Source organism: Pteropus medius, unplaced genomic scaffold, assembly GCF_902729225.1.
Source record: "Pteropus medius unplaced genomic scaffold, Ma_sr-lr_union100, whole genome shotgun sequence".
Classification (NCBI taxonomy): domain Eukaryota; kingdom Metazoa; phylum Chordata; class Mammalia; order Chiroptera; family Pteropodidae; genus Pteropus; species Pteropus medius.
The window spans coordinates 34,201,971-34,222,516 of record NW_024354875.1 but is presented as its reverse complement, the minus strand read 5'-3'; the positions used below and the strand labels follow the sequence as shown (position 1 = coordinate 34,222,516).

Below are 20,546 nucleotides of genomic sequence, written 5' to 3'. Positions count from 1 at the left end.
TGAAATTTTTTAGCAATAAACTTAAGAATAGTTTCCCAAAATCTGGTAACTTGAAGCTTTAAAGTTTTGCTAGTTAAATTAAATGATAGAAATTTATTGAATATTTAGATCATTTCCAAATAAGATAATATATTAAAACATTAATTGCAAAGTAAGTCTAAGTTTACCGACTTTGGGCTTCCTAGTACAGAGAAACTAAAAGATAAGTTTAAATTTGTTAATAAAAATGTGTTGTGTTGTTGAGGAAGCATATAAAATATGTTTCTAGAGGTTATGAAATGTATTCAGAGGTTTGCCAATCTATAGAATGCTAATATGACTACTCATAATTGCTTACTTTTTAGTTTTCACTACAAACTAAGATTTCTAAGGGTTAAAAATTTTAAATAAGATGATAGAAAAATAATATGTTTTCCATAATAGAAGGTATAAGGTATGGAGATACATTTTTTTGAGGGAATTAAAAAAAAAATGGTTAGGCCTAAAATAAGTTGGTTATTACTGAATGGGTAAGAAAACAAGAGATCTTGAGAGAGAAAATTTTATGTGTGATCAAGCCGGATAAGATTAAATGAATTCAGTATAAGCTTTAATATTAATATTTAGTGAAACTAGACTTCATGTTTTTTGATCTGCTAAAAAGACAAAGTTTTCCTGTACCACTGATATGCACTTATTAAGAGATTATAAAGGGAAAGCAAAGATTTTGTGTTTTTTTAAAAATGATTTCCTGGGTTCTTTATCATAAAGTTTTTGATTACTTAGGTAAATCAAGTCTTCTTAATTTTTAAGGAGCTAAATTTTGCTTACAACTGTTTAACTTTCTGTATTTGACGACAAAGTCTTTGTCATCATGGTTAGATGGATAACTAAACATTGTTTCACAGTGACCTATGATCCTATCCTATTTTACCAAGTGTTTTAAAACCTTTCATATACATATGAACAAACTTCCCAAAATTTAAAAATTAAATAGTCTTTTCTAACCTAAAAATAACTTTGGGATTTTGAAGAAGGATTCCTGAAACATTTCAAGGACATCTCTCTCTCTCTCTCTCTCTCTCTCTCTCTGAGAGAATTAAATTAATTAGGCCTAATTGATATCCCAAATTACATGAAAAGCATTGTCAAATGAGAAATAATTGTGTTGTATTTATATGCATCTTTATCATTATTAAAATAAATGTTCTAAAAATTATATAAAATTTCTAAAAATCTATAATGTCTTGATATAACGTTTTCATTTGTAATTCTAGTTGTTATCTTAAAATATTGTGTGTTGCAGAGCAAAGGAAATTTGTCAATTGCATTGTAATAAGACCTTTAACTGTCATTTTGTCTTTGTCATTTACAGGGAGTCACTGTCTTACCCTGATGCTTTCGCAAATACGTTTCATCTTCCCAGGGATTTATGGAGAAGACTTTGGCACTTACTCTAAAATACAGGTTTCCGGTAAATTTTCAGACCATACCATTAACTAGGTGAGGATTTGCACAACTCTAAGTAAAAACTGGATTCATAAAGCTGCTAAAAAAAGATCAAGATCAACAAGAATTAATAACGTGAGACAGAATGAACTGATGAGGATGATTACAATTTCTGTGACTTTTTATCTGATATATAAATACCACTGGTTCTTTTGATCTTTGTTTTCCAGGTAAAAGGAAATTTCTTTCTCCTATGACTTAAAGCACTTTGGTAAATTATATCTTTGTAAGCAAAATCGAAACATCTTATTCTCCTTACCTGATCCCTCCAGACCGTGGAAGCTCTTAGTAAGTGAGTAGGCCTGTTTTCATGGCTGCGTACTTATTTACATAAGTTCAATAAAAATTTGTTCTCCTTGTAACAATCTGGAAACACTGGTTATATTATCAAACATGGGATGTCATGTTTGCAAAATAGATGCATAGGCTCAGATATGACCAGACAGCTTTAAGGAACAATAATTGACTTATGGAAGCCTCCTTGGGAAAACTGGCCTGGTACCTTGCTTACAGGGTTCCCAGTAGCCTTACTAGCTGCCCCTTTCCCTGAAGTCCTACTAAATAAACATAAACGATTTGAATATAAACTTCAAAGAAATTGTCACAATAGCTCATACTTAGAAAGTCTTTTTGCTTGATGCTGTATAAGCCATTTGGAAAATTTACCTGAACAATTGATGACATCATGAGTGACATTTCAAACTTCAACCCTGATATCTACAATTCTTCTAAAGATCTGCCCCATTTGGTAAATATGAGCTTTCACTTCCTAATTGCAGTTTGACCTATACATTTAGCTTTATCTGCTTTTGATACTCAATTAAATAAAGGAAAGAAATTAAACACCACAATTTACAACCAGGTGATTACATAAACTAGAAAAGACACCTTCAGAAGGACTTTTAATTAAGACGGAAGGGACCATATTAGATACCTTTAATCTGTGGGCTGCCGAATTTAAAGGTGTTCACTCTTTTCCAAACTGCTATTCTTTTGGATCTCAAATAAATGCTTGTTTCCTCTCACATTGGACTCATGTTTCCCATTTAAAGACAGTTCCTGCACCCAACTAAACTGCTCAACCAACAAAGGATTTGAAATTAAAAATTACTAGGAAGTGAATCAAACAGCATCTGTTATGGATGGCTAACCCAAGATTCTGGACCAGGCCTATATACTCTAAACCTTTATTTTTCATTTTTTCTTATTTTAGTTCCTTCCTATCTCACAATTAATATGAGAGACTAAGTGCTCACTATAATAGTTATTGTTTCCTTTTTCCTCTTAATTTCTGCCTGCCAAGATAACTCTCCAATGGGCATCACCTTTAAACCTACTTCACAGGTCAAAACATGCAACTCACTGCACACATAGTTAATGGTGAAGTCAACCCAAGTGAAGGTCAGGTTTGAAAGAATACTTTTTCCTCGGGCTGATGTTGCAGCGAATGAACACATAATTAGGTACTTATCAAAACCTTAGAAGAAATTGCTGGATATATCACCAAAGCAATAGCTGCCCAAGAAAAAAATCTTTAGATCCCATGCTCAAGTTGTATTAAACAAGAGAATTGCCCTTGACCCTATCTTAGCTGAACAAGATGGGTTTTGCTCTATTGTTAATATCTCTTTTTGCATTTGGATAAAACACCTCTAGTGAAGTAGAGATGGAACTAGATAAAATCCAGGCACAAACTAAATGATTAAATACAATGCCCATTGACATCCATAGTTCTTTGAGATCCTCAGGTATTGCTTCCTGGTTCAGATTTATTCTCCGAATTGAACTTACTATTTTGTTATTATAGAAATTTTTGCTGTTATAAAACTTTGTTTTGCATAGCTGATACATAAAGACACCACTCAGATAATGATGGCTTAACATTTTGAGATGATTACTAAGGCTTATGAGACTTCATATGAGAAATTTCGAGAAACTTCAGAAAATGTTTGTCTTTAAAAGGAACATAACAGGAAAGTCTCCCTCTGTTCTGGCATTTTTGCTCAAATGTGGTCCAAGGCTCCTAAGGAAACAACATTCCCTCCTACATGGGACATGACATACCAGGAATGAGCGTTCCCAGCAATGGGGGACCGATGATGCTTTCAATAACTGATTAGTGTAGCTTTCTGATGGTTGATCAGAGAAAGATGCTTTCAGGGAAAGATCTTGACCAAAAGGGAGAAATGTAAAAAATAATATAAATGGATCCATCTAAAAATGGAGTCAGAGCTGCCACCCCAGAGGAACTGCCTTGCACATCTTATTCCTCAAAGCTTTGGAATGTTTAAATTTGGCAAAATAATCTTTAGACTAGGCCAAACCAACATTGTATTCCAAACAATTCTTTGCAAAGCTAACTGAAAAGCAGACATTCTGACTACCGGACTGAAAATTAAAGACATTCTTTAGAATCAGCACCACCACGTATAGCTAAAGAATAACTCAGCCTATTTGCACCTATTGAAATTCTTCTCTTGACTTATGAACACCAATAGAAATGCCTTTTTTTTTCTATTCATGTAATTATTCCCCTTCCTTTTCTCATAAAAACCGCTTGCCTTCACCCCCAGTGGAAAAACTATTTGGGTTTTTGTTTTAATCAGTGCTTCCCAAATTGCTATTCTTTTGGATCTCAAATAAATGCTTGTTTCCTCTCACATTGGTCTTTTATTTTTAGGTTAACAGTAGGTTCCATTCCATTTTAAAATTTACTTTTTAAAGTGCATTTGAACTTAAAGTGTCTTAAAACTGGACTCTCTCTTTTGAGAACAGAGGAGAAGGCGATGGGACAAAGCTTTCAGGGGAAGGGGCGCTCCAGCAGCAGAAGCTGGAAAGGGTGCAGTCTTTGGGGGAAAGCGCCCTTGGACACTCCTTCGTTACCCTCTGCTCTGCAAAAGCCGTTGTGTCCCCTCACTGCGCAAGGGTTGGGGACGAAGCAACACACACGCCACAGCTTCCTACTCACCCCACGCCCACCACGCCTCTCTGGGGAAAACCGAGGCTATGGGGCTGAGCCTCGGAACCAGCAGAGCGGGCGTGGCGCCCAGAGGCGAAGGCCAAGGGCCAGCAGCGGCCTCGCGGCGCGTCCACATGTGGCGGGGCCGCGGGGTGGGGGGACCGGGGCCGAGGGGGAGGGTTTACATCTCCGCGAAGTTCCCGGATGGTCGCGGCCTCCGGCGCTGAGCGCTTTTCCTGCCCAGCGGCTCAGCCCTTCGGACCCGGGAGAAGTTTCCCGGAAAAAAATGCCTGGTGCGCCACGGGGACCTGGAGCCGCTCGGAGCCGCTGCGAGGTAAGGGACGCACCGCGGGGGTTCTGGGGTCTCAAGGCGGCGCCCGCGCAGACCCTCACATGCTGGGCCCCCGGGGGCGGGGGGCTGGGCTCCGGAGCGCGGCTTGGCACCCGTGAGCGCGGGCTGGGCGGCGGGGACCTCAGGCCACGTCCGCTGCGAGCCGTGGGCGCCCGGCCTCGGGAGGGGCGCGCCCCTGGGCCCCGCTGCCCGTGCGTCCTGCCGCCGGCCGACGGCGAGGGGAGGGGGGTGTGAGGGGTCTCGGACCGCGGGGCTCCGCACGGGGCGCCTACCGCCTGGGTCCTGGACCTGCCGACCCAGGAGCCGCCCGCGGAGCTCTGGACCCGCTCGCGCCGTCGTTACCCGCGCAGGGGCTTCGCGGGGATGCGCTGGGGACGCAGACACCCTCGGCTCCAGCCGATGGGCGCTTTCGAGCATCCCCGGGGCCGGTTCATGCCTTTTTCGTGCAACTCAGTATCCCCAACTAACCTCCCGCCGGGCACCCCCAGACTGCCGCTCGCTCTGCAGTCGGTGCAGACGTGCGACTGGATGTAGTGCGTTGACCTTGGACGCACTTTCAGTCCGGGTCAGAGCTTTTCCTCCGGGCCTCTCCGGACTTCCCGGACAGCTTCTCTTCGATCTCACTCCCCCTACCTTTTCCTTAAAACAGAACAAACAAACAAACAAACAAACAAACAAAAAACACAGTTAAAGAAATTTGCAAGTGGAAGAGAAACCAGCTGACCGAGTACTGAGTCAGGGAGACCCAAATTTTCAACTGGTGGTTAGACTTTGAACTGTAAGATTAACCTTAAGATTTACAAAGCGCATGTCTCTGTGAGGAACCTAACCTGGCTATATCTTATGGTCCTGCGTGTCGCGGAGGTCTGCTTCCTTTCCTGGGCTTCGGGCTCCTGGCCTTATCTCAATGCTCCGGGAAGCCTCTCACGTTGTCAGCCGTGACTGGGTGGACTTGGCCCCTTTTTCTGAAAATTTTGTGTCACTGTTGTCCTCTGGATAATCACTGGTCCGACCCTGAATCACTGGCGACGTGTCACCCCAGACTTGAGGCGATGCAGCTGCAGAGCTCCTGGACAGAGACCTGCCCTGGGTGGATTTTCTTTTGCCAGTTTCCAAAGGCAATTTTAAAACAATACTGTAGCTTCATTTTGAGTCATTGATATATTTTTACTCCTCAAAAATGCCCTTTTCTATAACAGATAAAATAACTTAAAGAAATTTTTATTTTAGTTTTTATGAATCATCTTTTGACTTCTCGAGGTGAGAGAACCCTGAATATACCATCAGCATTTTTCATCTTAATCCCTCTTTAAAAGACAACGCTCAAAACATGCCTTCTATTCCTGTTGTGTATCTTGCCTGTTGTCCCCCTCAGTTGTACTTCTCATGGACCAAATCCTCCACAACCTGTAGGGACCCCATTCATTACCTGTTGAAATGTGCAGTCTAGTCTCTGCAGATGTTATTAAAATATTTTAATGATATCATCTTTTAACTGGGAATCTACCCACCCTCTGCCATCACTTTGGCCCCCTGAGAAGCCCATAAACTCTTTTAGGTTTGTGATGTAGAGCAAAGAGATTTGTAAACAAGATAAGATCAAATTCTGGGACATTTAGAGACAATGAATTTACTTCCAGCTGGAGATTCATGCCTTCTTTCATGTGTTTTTGTTCCTTCCACAGAGTAAGTGTCTATTTTGTATTCAACCACTTTCTGGTATCCTTATTCATATTATGCAACTCGAGCCTAACTTAGCTCATCCAAGAAATGGGGTTGATGATCTTTGGTCTTTCAACATCACACAGTGTGAAGATCAAGTGGGATAATGGGGTGTGAAACAGCAAAAAGCAGCACAACACAAGGCATTAAAAAGCCACTCAGGTATCATGCAGGGACACAACAAGGGTAAAGAGCTACAGAGGTGGGATGGGGGCAGTGAAGAGAAGGTGCCATACCCTTACCGTTTATATTTACTGTTTCAGGCGCTCTAGCCAGGGATGAGCCCTTTTTTTTGTGGGAAGTATTCATTCCTGGGTCGGTGTCACTGTCTTTGATATTTCAGGGTGTTCTTAACCATGGTTCTAATTTTATGAACATATGTGATTTGCACAATGCACATTGGGAAAACAAAACTAAAGTGCCTTTTATCTGTTGCTATGATGCCTTTACTTTTCCACATCTGATATTTAGGTTCGCTCTCCCAGAGCCATGGTCTTCTGAAGCCTGTGCTCCAGTGAGGTCTGCCAAACTCCTAATGATTTCTATACGAAGTCTCTCGGCCACTGTATCCCGACAATCCACAATTATTCCATGGCGCGGGAAGGTTTGGTAGGGTTATGCCTTGGGACTAGCCAGGAGCCATATATGTGAATCAGGTCACAGCTGGAATCAAGCTAGATACTCATTCAGCATTGAGGGTACCTACTAGGGGTCACTGCTGTGCCCTGTGCTAGGGGTAGAGGGGGAGACCTAGCTGAGAAAGATGGAGTTTGCCCCTGAACACTTATCTTCCGGTAGAAATGAGACTTGGTTTCAAAAGGCAGGAATGCAAGGCAGAATGTGGTAAATAAGTTATTAAAAAAAAAAAAAGTACAGAGAATTTAGTGGAAAGTGAAATTACTTCCAGCTGGAGGGAGTTGGTCCTTCACTCATTTTTTGGCCCATTTAACAAGTATTTATTAAGTTTCTACTATATGCCAGGCAGAGGAAGATTAATAGGCACATGCACATTGTGTTTCATCTTCACTTCTCCAATTGAGGAACAGTTCAGGTCCCACCTCCCTGTGACAAGTGAACACTTTCCCACTCCGCCTCATTGTCTTGCTCAGCCCAACAATTTGTCAGTTGTTTCTCACTCTGTAGGAGTTATGGGCAGATCAAAATAATTAACTCTGTTTATCGTATGCTTTGAAATCATAAAAACTCTGGGCTCACCAAAGCCCCCAGAATACCTTCTTGAGTAATAATTGAGTAATGTTATTCTGCCCAACACACTTTAACTAGTATTGAAGTATGCTAGTCCTTAGCCATGGGTATGCCTAAAAGCTTATAAAGGCTTGTTTCTGTAAGTCTGAGGGGAGACCCAGGAATCTAGCTTTTGAAACCGCCCCCCTCACCGACTACCCCCCCCACCCGCCCCCCACAGGATGCTGACATGCTACCACATGCAGAGTTCTCTAAAGGTTAAAGCATGGGCCAGGAATTTCAGATTTTACCTCCCGTCCCAGCTCTGTCTTTGGAAAGTTCTGACTTCTGTTTCATTACCTTTAAAATCAAAGTAATCACCTCTACCTACAGGGTGTGTGAGGGTGGGATGAAGTCATGGATGTGGATCACTTAGCAGATTATCCAGGACAGTGCTACTATTCGGTGTTTGTGACACTGTTATTATCAGTGTCAGTTTGTACAAAACATTATTGATATTTGGTGCTACTATTCGGTGTTTGTGACACTGTTATTATCAGTGTCAGTTTGTACAAAACATTATTGATATTTCTCTTTCCATAAGGAAATACAAAAAGAGCCTAAACATAGAAATTGCTTTTTACATAAATTAACATTTACTAATCCTTTAGCTGTCTGTAGTCTATTGAGGTTGTCACATCAGTCACCTCATGTATTCTCTGATCAGCCAAGAAGGTAGACTCTCATGAAAATAATCTCAGTTTGGGGGGTTGGGGGTGATGGCTACTAGCCTGTGGCATCTGCTTACCCAGTGGAGCCTACTCTGCTGTGATTATCAGGGCAGATAAAGGGCAGAAAACTAAAGATGTACTACTTTTCTGGACCTTTGTCATCAGAAAGTGCCAGGGTAACACATTGTGTCAGTCACACGGTAGCCATCATTGATGTGGGATGACCAGTTGGACTGTCTGCCCCAGGCCATACTGCTTTGGTCACAGGTATAGCACCTAAGCCCATGGGGTGGGAGTACCACTGCTTTTATGTTCTCCTATGGCCCAGCATCAGGGAACTTTGATTCCTGGGAAGCACGCTCATTATTACAGTGTTCACATTAGTCATAAGTAATTGACTTCATTAATACTCAATAAAAGAACATAGCTAAAATAAACAGGGATACAATTACCTACAAATTTCATTAGTTTAGAAGCTTCAGTAATCATGGTTCATATTATAAAAACATGTTATACAAATATAACATTTTAGCGTTGCTTACTATGGATATATTTTTTCTCATCTAATAAGCCATCTTTCCAGTGTAACTCAATTTCTTCTTTTTAGTTTACTTTCATCTCTTAGTTATATTAATTTAAGTGAATTAGATTTTCAAAGCTTTCTATGATCTGACCCAAGCTTTAAAAAAATCTCCCATTCCTTCTATCTTTCCTTCCACTATCCCTCCCTCTTTCCCTTCCTTTCTTCCTTTAACACTACCACATACTATGTGTCATTTTAAATAGTCACACAACCCTGTGAGGTAGGTTCTGCTCATATATGTGGACCTGAGGCTGAGAGAAGTTAAGTTACTTGCCCAAGGCCACACAACTAGTATTCAAACATGGAGTAGTCTGATTCCAAGTCTGCATTTATAATCTTTAATTTCACCGTCAGCAGTGTTGTATATTATTTTTCATGTAGTAGGGTCTTTTCCATTCTCATTTATATGTCTTTGCATTGCCATTGCTTCTCTCCACACTGATACTTGTCTTTGCCTGATGTTGAATCCAATAGATTCTTCAAACTGGCCACAAATACTTGTTGAGAAGAAAAATAGACTTTGCTATTACTCAATAAAAAGAAAATATAGCTAAAATAAACAGGGGACACAATCCACTGCTCATTTCACTTTAGTAGTTTTAATCAGCATGGATCACATTATAAAAACATGCTTCTTAAGAAGAGGCAAGTGCTCTCTTTTCCATAAGCTGATTCCTGCCTCTTTTAGTAAATTCCTATAGCTGTTTGGGCCTCACCTATGGCTCGGAATCCACTCTATCCTGTATTAGAATCACTGTGTGTCTCTTCTACCTCATTAGTTTATAAACTCTCTCAAAGCAATGACTTAAAGTCATTTTTATATTTGTCTCAAAAAATAGTTGGTTCTTGTATAAGAGATTCTCAGTTAATGTTTGTTGGATGGCAGTTTACTTCTGATACTCTGGTTGTAAGATTTGAGATGAGCAAATTTTCCATGAAAGGAAAGTGGATCTTGATGTTTTGCAGAAGAGTATCTGGTTTCTGAAGATTCTGGAAAACAAATTTCATCCTAAGAGTAGTCCTTCACCGTGATTGATATGTATAATATGACATGATTTTTATTCATATATATAATTAGCTTTAAACACTATTAACTTTAAATACTATTTATTTTTGTATCTTCCAAATTAAACAGTAATCTTAATAACTAAAGAATGAAATTTTGAGTTCTTGTAGAAAGAGTAAGAATTATTACTGTAGAACCTAAGGAGTGACATCTCCTCATCTAATACCTATATCTGGTTCATTTCCATGTAGATGAGGGTTGGGACTCTCTCACCCATGGATTTTCCATCTTTTTCTTTGGATTAATAGGCAATGCACAACCTGAAAAATAAGTTTAAGCAAAATTGAAGGACACTAGCTTCCCCTCAAACTGCCACAGACTCTTTTGTATTGTGGGGATAAATAGTTTTATCAAGTAATAAGTGTCTGTAGGAGAAAGGAAGTTGTAAATAAAGTGGAAAATTTAGAGCCACATAGCTGCTTGGGACAGTAGAGTCTTTATAACTTAAAATAAAAGTTTATTTTTATATATTTTTTATTTTTATTACATAGGCATTATGTACTCCATTTAAATGTATATCTATGTATGTTTACATTATTTAAATACTATTACATTATTTAAATATATACTTTTTCTCTTATAAGCAATACTTGTTTACTTTAAATATATGTAATGTTTACACCTTTCCTCATTATAACGCAGTTGGTTACATTTTCCTATTCTCCCTCTTCCACCTCACCCCATCTACTGACATATTCAAGACTGTGTTATATGGATATTGTTTGCATTTTGCTGTATAGCATTATTCTGTAGGGATGGATGCATATACAGGTACATGTACATGTACCTGTATATATATATATATATATATATATATATATATATATATACAGGTATATATATATATAAATATATATATATACACACACATTTTAGAGTGATGTAATGTTGAAGTGTTGAACATGTTATCAAATATATATATACACACACACACACACACACACATATATATATATATATATAACTGGCACATTATTATATATATACTTATGTATATATATATTGTATGTATGTATGTATGTATATGTGTGTATATATATATATATATATATAACTAGCACATTATTGGTTGTCCACAGTCATCCATTAGAGTTTTGCACTGCCAGTTCAATGATCATCAGCTCACCTGTTGGCTGTTGCTAATGATGCCCAATCAATCAATCCACTGAATCAAGTCAAACAACCAACCAATTCACTGACAGAATAAATATAGTCATTTCATTGGCATACACAAACCAAATGGGCATTTGGTTGAATTCTTACTTTTTAACAACTATATGTCTCCCGACCCCATTTCTGAAACCTCCCAATCATATGCAGATACAGATTTTAGACATATGCAGATTTTATCTGTTGAATGAAGAATAGGCCTGGGAGGAACCGAGATAGAAATCTGGCCACATTTTAGAGTGATGTAATGTTGAAGTGTTGAACATGTTATCAATATTATTTGAAACCCTGAGACTCCACAACCTCTCCCACTCCCTCCACCCCACCCTCCACCCCAGACTAGACCTGAGAGAAGATCTTGAGAAAACATGTACCGTAACTATTTTATTTTCAGAAAATGTAAACAGTGAAATCAGTGTCTTAACCACAATAGTCTTGTGTTATGGTGATGGATATTTAAATAATGGAGATGGTCAGATCTGCCTGAAATATAAGAAAAAAGGGGGGCACCATTCTTGAACAGGCTCATGTCACATGAGCAGCGCATGTGAATGCTGGGGGAGGGACTTCCAGGAAGGACCATGGTGATGGATTGAGAGAGAAGGGGATGGAGAGCAAGACTTAAAAAGACTAATCCAGTTATCGTTCCCAGGTCCCAGAACAGGCTGAGGGACACTAAGACAAGTTTTCATATGGTACTGAAATTTCTAATTTGATTTTTGAGTGCCTGGAAAAAGGCAAAGTAGTCGAAAGTCTTTTAAACGCTTTTAAAAGTAAAGCAATTTACTTAAGCAGTGCCTGTTCTTATCTACTGGAACCAGAATTCGATTGCCTTGCACAATTTAAGAATGAAGCCGAAGTGTCAGTTTAAATAATCTCAGGTTTTGTGAGTAAAATTAAACAGTTTTTTCTGCTAGTGTTTTTAGTGATGTTAAAGAAAAAGCCTCACATTTTGTTAGGGACAAATTCAAAAATTAGATTGTTATTCAAATTGCGTGGAGCCACACAACTGTGTTTGAATGTTGCTGGGAATAAGCTAAGCTGAATAGAAGGAAAAGGAAAAAAAAGATAGAAAGAAAGAAATCAAGGCTTATTTGAGTGATATTTTACAAGATGTTGGAGCTAGAACCTCATTAATTAAACATCGTATTCCCACCTTCATTTTCCGTTTTGGATAAAGTACTGGTAGAAGGAAAAGAAAAAATTCTCAGTTGATTAAAGGACTATGTGGGAGGGTATTATGGTATTATGGTATTATGTTAACCATAAAATGCCTTTCTGTGCAGATTTTTGTGTACATCATCTCTACTTTGCTGTGATGAAACAACATGTCTCTTGGAGCTAGGAAGAGGTGTTTGTTAACCACCAGGCTAGGTGCTCAGTCTTTGTAATCTAGTTTTTGCTTCCTAATTTTTACTGAAAGTGTGACTCTGCCACTTTTTACAAATTAAATTGTAGTTTTTATTTTGTTCAGATTACAAAAGTATATGTTTGATATAAATAAGAAAAGAAAGAAAAAAGTATATAAAGAAAAGTTAATTTTTCTCCTCTTTCAAATTCTAATCCCTGGAGATAATATTAGTTCAAGGTACTTCCTCAACTTTCTCTTTGCTTATGAAACTATATATAAATATATATACACATATATAGTTTTTCTATTAAAAATAGAAACATATACACATCAGGCTACAAGATTTTTTATTAAGATATAATTAACACATAACATTGTATAAGTTTAAGGTGTACAACGTGTTTATTTGCTTTGCTTATATATTATAATATGATTGCCACCAAAGCATTAGCTAGCACCTCCGTCATGTCATATAATTATCATTTCTTTTTTGTGGTGAGAATATTTAAGATCTAGTCTCTTAGCAACTTTCAAGTATATAATATAGTACATATTGTTAACTATAATCGCAATGCTGTGCATTAGATCTGTAGAACTTATTCATCTTCCAACTGCAAGTTTGTCCCTTTTGACCAATATCTCACCAGTTTTCCCACTCCTCAGGCCCTGGTAACCACCATTTTACTCTCTGTTTCTATGAATGAGTTGAGCTTTTTTAGAGTCCACACATAAGTGAGATCATACAGTATTTGTCTTTGTCTGATTTATTTCACTTAGCATAATACCCTCAAAATCCATCTGTGTTGTCACAAATGGCAGGATTTCCTTTTTTTCTCTTGGCTGTGTATATACCACGTCTTTGTTATCCATTCATCTGCTGGTGAACACTTGGGTCGTTTCCATATCTTGGCTATTGTGAATAATGCTATAATTATAAAAGATACCTTTTTTGATGTGCACGAGATTTTTTTTAACATAGCATAATATCATAGACATCTTCTCTAAATTAAAAAAACTCATTGTATCATAGCTGCTTAATTAACCAGATCGTTTTAGGTTTTGTGTTATACAGTAGTTCTCTGAGCATCCTTATGTGTGAGTTTGACCATGCTAACATACAGAAGCTTTTATTTCTGTCTCTCATAGTCCCCAAAGTGGTATTACTTTCCAAAAGTTGTAGTAATTCTCAGTTCTACTAACACAATTTGACAATATCTGTTTCCCCACATCCTTGCCAGTATAATTCATTTTAGAAATATAAACTTTCTAATCTCTTTTTCCTGTTTTGTTTCAAATTATTTCCTTAGGGAGCACTTGTCACTTTCTTTACTTTTTTTTTTTCTTTTTGAAAAAATCCATTCATTTGAGTTATTCATCTCCTTTTTCTTAATTTTCTAACATGTGTTTGATTTGTCTTCTAGAACTGAAGAGGAAAAACTTGAACCTAAGCTCACTGAGTGTAATCATTCCATATTGAAATGAAGCAAAACACTTGATTTCTATTTATTGTAAATATAGACCTTTCAGTCCTAATTTTTTTCCTAAAAGTATATTATTTAAGAAATGGTCTCAGGAAATATAAGTGTTTTAATGGGAAAAACAGAAACTTATACAAGGATGGGAAATTTTAAAGGAGTTTTAAGCTTGCAAAGCTAGCTGGGTTTTCCTCTTGATTCCAAAATTCTGAAGACAAAGGTTCTTTGAGAGCATTAGTTATAAGTTATGCTGAATTGCATCAAGAGGAAAAAGTGAATCACAGCAGATAGGAATTTAAACCTGGAGCATTGCTGAACGCCCCTGCCCTTGTTGCTCCTGATTGTTTTTCTAGGAGGTGAGACTAGATCCCATTTCTCCTGTCCTTGTAGTTGCTGAGTTCATTATAAAATTATTTGTATATAACTTCAGCAGTACATTGGCTAATCAAAAACAGCTGTGCAACTGGATTCATTTATATGAACAGAATAACTAAATCAATCAGCAAAATTCCTTGTATTCGGGTAGGTTGGGCCAACATTGTGTAGCCCCGAATAATAGTGCTTTGTAACTAACCTGACACAGATGGCAAAAAGATTGTGTCTGGGCAGGAGAGATTGGAACTGAAAATTAAGAAACCCTGTGAGGCCTTGGTATCTGCCACAATAAAGTGTTACTCGATTTTTAATGTTAATGTGTTAAAGGCTAGGAAGCTTCATAAAGAAATGTCCTGTTCCAAAAAGGAAAGTTGTACCCTCTAAGGGCTGGGTCTCCCGAATAAAGCTAAATTGTTCAGATCAGTATCCTCTGAAAAATAAGTTTGTACATTCTTCCAGACTGCCAGGGCTGAAACAAGCCAAGGGCCTCATGCTGGGAAAATTGTCATAGACGAGACAGGCAAGAAGGAGCCGCACTAAATCAGGGCGAAGACACAAGTTCCCAAGCGAGACTGAGGTTCAAGTCCTGACGTAACACAGCCCAAAGAATTCCACGGAATGTGTGTTATTGTAGGAGCTGAATGAGTTCACAGAAGGCGGCCCTGTCCGTATGGTCCTCACAGTCACTCTTAATGGGTACTTCAGCGCAGTAAGACAGGAGGGCTGATGAGAACAGGAAAATCCTTAGATCCTGAGACTCCATGTGTGGTACAGTCTTTAGGAACCCTGAACTCTCTACCACTTAAAAACAGGGCCAGATACCCACTGGCCCCACCTAGCCAGAGTCCTAAGCCTGGATTGGGTTCAGGGTGCCTGGTTGGCCTGATGTGGAGCTGACTTTTGTAGGGAGCTGCATTAGGTTTTAACCAGTGAATGGTGGAGTGAGGGAAAATGGTGCCCAGGGGGAATTGGCATCTTTCCTCTCCCTGAATCCTCTGCTAAATGTAGAGTGGTAAAGTGGAAAGAGCAATAAAATATGAGTTCAACACTTGTGTTCTAATCCCAGCTTTGTTGACTAGTAGTCATATGACCTTGACAACAATAAAACCCTATGCAAAAATAGAGCAATCTGTACGAATGGGGAGAAGATTGAGGCTAGGATGTCTGTGTTGCCTGTAATGGGGCAGACTTAACATCTTTGAATAAGGCACTGTCTAAACAATGTAACTGTTAACCTTTTAACTTATCAGTAAGAAATTTGATGAGTTTGAAATGTTACTTTTCCCATTTTTTACTAAGTATTTGATAAATAAGGGAGAGAAGAATATGTCTATACATTTCTCATTTAGCTAAAGTAGTATATGTGTATTATGTGTAATATATAAATATCACATTATATCTCAGCAAGCTCATCAAGTTCTTCATTTATACCTGAATCTTATTATATACTTGCTGAAGAAAGAACATTAGCTATTACCCTAATATTTTCTTTGTAATGTTATTAATGGGAATGGGATATGAGCCAGACGAGTCCCGGTCTGCCTGCAGATTTTGTTTTATTTACATGCAGTGAAAATCACACATCTATTATAGTCACCCCTATTCTGTATTAGTGCACACATGGTCACAAACTGAAACCACCTGTCCTCACCATCTACCACACAGGTGCATGTGTGGGCACACACACGTGCACACATACATCATTGGGTAACCTTTTTAAAGAGCACTTCAGATTTAACCAGAAAGTATGAATTCCCAACTCCATTGGGGAAATACCTGTATTGCTGTAGTTTTATGTGCATCAGACTTTGCAGCTTCTTAGAATCGCTCACTTAAATGCTGTGTGTACAGTCTCAGACAAAACATCATATGCAGGTGACTGTAAGTGGTGATTCCTGGGAGTGGATAAAAATACCCAGTGAGACTTTGCCTTCGGACTTCTACCATGACCATCGGTTGGTGGTTGTGACCAAAGCTAGCTGAGTCTCTTGTCTGTATTTCTTACTCTTGCTCTAAGGAACAATACATTGCTGTTTTGGCTCAGAGGCAGACCATTTTGGATGGAATACAAGAAACAGTGCATTGGTCTTTTCAAGATTGGCGCTTGCATTACAAGGCCTCCAGTTGTGCATAGAAAGCTCCTGGACCAACACACTGGTAAATGGTGACCCTGCGGACTTTCTGCTTTGCTGGGAGTTAGACAAACTTGTGTGCCTAGGAAGCTGAACCTTAGGACTGGTGCCCAAGAGAGTAGATAAGGAGAAGATGCTTTGTGAGTTCTAACCCAGATGCCCAAGAGAGGATGGAGCTCTAATAGAAACTTTCCCTTCAGCACTGGTCTCAGCAACATGGAGTGGGACAAGACAAAAGAAGAGGTTCCTGGTGGTGGAGAGTGCAGAGGTCAGCAGTGACAGCAGGGAAAAGAATAGTGGTCCTGAGCTGCACGGAGAAGCCCCAGAAGTGGGTTGGGGAGGCCAGGAATGAAGGGACTTAGATCCTAAATGACTTCTGCAGGGGTAAGGAGCTCCCCATGCTAATAATGTTTCTGGGCAGGGGCCCTGGAGGTACAGGAGACTTGGTGAGCTGGCTAAGCTGTGGTCTGCCCTTAGGAAGAACTCATTAAGAAACAGAAATAAGAGGATGCCTGCTCTTCTAATGCTTACTCACAGAAATAAGGAATAAAGTATTTCTCTTCAAATTTCTAGTAGTCATTTTTGGACAAGTAATAATAATAATATCATTTAACATAGATAATGTTTACTATGTACCAGGTAATGTTCTAAATGCTCTAAATTAAGTCACTGAGTCCATATAACAACCCTATGAGGCAGGCATTTTACAAATGAGAAATTTGGGTTTGTCGACTTGCTCAAGTTCACACAGCTAACTTGACAGAGTCGAGATTCAGTCCAGGCCATATGGCTTCAGACCCCACTCTGAACTCTGATGAACTCCCGCCTCTCCAGTAAGGGACGTGCAACTGTAAAGAAAAGACCCAGCTTTCTTTAAGCAGATAGCTGAGCACTGATTTAGTATTCTGGGAAGTAACCTAGGCTTTCTGTTCCTCTGTTTTCCTGCATGCTTCTGGGTTAGGATCACCAACTCACTGCACAAAGGACAACCGGAAACAATGAAGGCCAACTGCTGACCCATCAGCAGAAAGGCCTATTCTTTGTGCCTGAATCACTCACTTTAATGCCTGACACCCACCACAGACATACATTCTAAATGACCCCCTAAGACTTCGGAGGTCTCTAAAAAGGAACACAATCTTCCTAGAGTGTCATAAGTGCTACCTAAGACTGGTATCAGTGACTAGTATCACATTTTGTTCTCAAAAAAAAAAATGAATAACAAGTTGCGTTCAGCCAGTGGGGAAAGACTATAATACTCAACTATAAAATGTAGACCCTTCCGTAAAATCCTAGAACATCGGAGCTGGGAATTAAAGTGAGAATGGATGTAATTTTGCCTGACCTCCATTTTGCAGGTGAAGAAACAGAATCCCAGAAAAGTTAGATGACTTTCCCAAGGCCAATTGCTATTTGGTAACAGAATTAAGACAAGAGCTCAGGCTTGTTGCGTTCCAGTTCTCTTTCCCGTGCTTGAGATTGCATAAACTATTCTATAAACGCTTTTCTTATTAAATTGCAGGCGAAATCTAGAATGGTCTGTTTATTTACTGGGCAGGACCAGGTTAACGTTACCTTAAAGATGCGAGAGATGCAACTGGACACCTTTTTCCGGGACAGCACACAGGAAGTGCAGGTGAGGAGAAGGCCAGGCAGTGTTCATATGGCAGCTGCCCCCGTGGAGTTTGCAGTGCTGGGCCTCTGCCTTCTAGACAGTCCTAGGTAGAAGAGCAGATACCTGTCCTCAGTACTCTCTGCTCAAGTCGCTTGTTATGGAGGTGAAAGAGTCAAGCTTACTCGGTGTATAACAGAGTTCAGTGAGGGAGAGGAAAGAGAAGAGGAAAGTGGTCACTTCCTTTCCATAAAGAAAAATGTTTCTCAAAACTCTGGGGCTGAGAATAATTGTTAGGCAGCCAGGCCTCTGCCAGGCTCTGGCCGTTTTGGCCTTGGGTTCCGAGTGGACTGCAAGCTGCAGAGCTGTTGCTGGACTGCTGGGAAGGAGAAGATCAGGCTCTTCTTGGAAGAGGTGCAGGGAGCCTGTGGAGGCCTCCCCTGGGGAGCTCTGCCTCACCAGCCACTGGGGCAGGACTGGCATGTCTGGGGTAAACACAAACATTCCTACTGACAAGGCAACTACAGGTACCTTGTACTTATAGAACAATAACCTGGGGATTGCCACAGGCAAGAATGGAGAAGAATTCAGCTCTTTATCAGTTAAAGACAGAAACCTAGGGCTGGAAGGGTGTCCAGAGCTCCTTTCCCCACCTCTGGGCTATACTGCCTCAAAACGGGCCCAGAGGGGGCTGTAAAGTATCATTGGCTGGCGCTGATTTCAGCCTTGGTTTCGTATGATTCCACCCACAGCAAGAACATTTGTTTTTCTGATGTGACCTGGGACACTTCCAGAATTAAGCAAGAAACCAGAGGCAGAGCTAGAATTCAAATTTAGAAGTTTCTGATTCCTATGTCTGTGGTCTCCCTGCCTTGTACTTGATTAGAATGACCATTTTGGTGACACATCCTGTCTCTGAGTGAGCTGTGCCAGAGTCAGCCAGCCTCCTGCGATGCCTCCTTTGGCACGTGCAGGCTACTGACTCATTGCTGTTCCTCCCCCTCCAAAAGCCTGGATGGTGTAGAAAGTGGCTTCTAGCACCCTCTGAGTGGTCAGGGGGTAAAATGGGCCCTGCTGTGAGCAAGTACCAGCTACAAATGTAAACTTATGAACTCTCATAAAACCAGTAATGGCTTGCTTGCTTGGAGGAACTAGAGGGCAGGGTGTGCTGTCACTAACGCTGCAGCATAAGTCAACACACTAAGTTCCTCTTTTTACCTCTCTTGAGGTGCAATAGAAGGGCCCAGGGCAGAACTGCTTGCATACAAATTAATTCAGTCCTGTATAGAGGAAGCTTGCGCTGTGTAGACTCTCGGGTCTGGGAAAAAAGGGATGGTGGGCCCCTTCAATTCTTTACAGAGAGAAAATTTAAATTTAAGAAGCTGCAAGTGATTTAGAGTTTAAAACAAAAACAAAAACAAGCATGCTCAGATCAGAGCCTGTTTCCTACTCTTGAATGATAGATGTGAAAAGAGACAACATCTGAGCAATATTTGAAAAGGAATCTGTCGGTAGACAGTGAATAAATACACCATATAAAGAAGCATTGTCTAAACCAGCGTTTTTGAAACCTTTTTTGACTGTGACCCACAATAAGAAATACATTTTCACTGAGATCCAGTACAGATAGATAGATAGTAGAAGTAAAAGTTTGATGAAACAGTTCCCATTCTTAGCAAATGCAATACCTTTTCTATTATTTTTTTTAAAGGAGCTGGTTGCAACCCACTAAATTGGTTTTGACTACCAGACAAAGGGCAGCAACTTAGCTTGAAAAATACTGATTTAAACAGAAATGTGTTGGGCATGTGGAAGACAGTCACATTGTAGCTCTGGTAGATTTCTGTAGAAGGAGAGCCAGTGACATAGGGCTCATGATTCCAGAGGAGGTTTTCCTCACTCTTCCACTCAGTAAAAGTTGGTGGGGCAGTGATGGTGTTGGAGAACCAAGGAAGGGAGAAGAGGTGATGGCCCATGGAGGGAGTAGGAGGCTGAGTTTTAATTCTGCTCATACAGAAAATGTTTGAGTGTCTGTGATACATTGTCCTGGCACAAATAAGACACAGACGCTACTCATAGTGCAAGGGTACTCTTGGTCAAATGAGTGTCTAATAGTCACCATCCACTGTGGTTTTTAGTGAAATGGAAGCATAAACAGAATGACACAGAGAACCTAAAGTCCTTTGAGTTCCCTAAAGGGGGACCATGTTATAGGGTTATGTTCAGTATTATATCCCTAGTTCTCTGTCTCGTATACAAGTCTTCAATAAATATTTATTGAAGGACCATTCTCACTAGCTAGGCTAGTGAGAATCCTAATTATCTATGGTAATATTAATAAAACA

The 20,546-nt window shown here is 39.7% G+C and overlaps 1 protein-coding gene and 1 long non-coding RNA gene across 2 annotated transcripts in view; one reads left to right on the top strand and one right to left on the bottom strand.

Annotated features, from left to right (window-relative positions):
• The first annotated feature begins 4,590 nt into the window (after positions 1 to 4,590).
• WIPF1 (WAS/WASL interacting protein family member 1) overlaps positions 4,591 to 20,546 on the top strand; it is a 108,277-nt gene continuing 92,321 nt past the window's right edge. Inside the window, 1 exon segment of the mRNA XM_039855827.1 lies at positions 4,591 to 4,781. The gene's annotated coding sequence lies outside the window, so the exon portion shown is untranslated.
• Positions 5,254 to 5,837, bottom strand: LOC120597136 (uncharacterized). Its single transcript, XR_005651341.1, has 2 exons — positions 5,630 to 5,837; positions 5,254 to 5,438 (listed from the first exon to the last, which is right to left on the bottom strand). It is a non-coding gene; the product is annotated as an uncharacterized LOC120597136 (long non-coding RNA).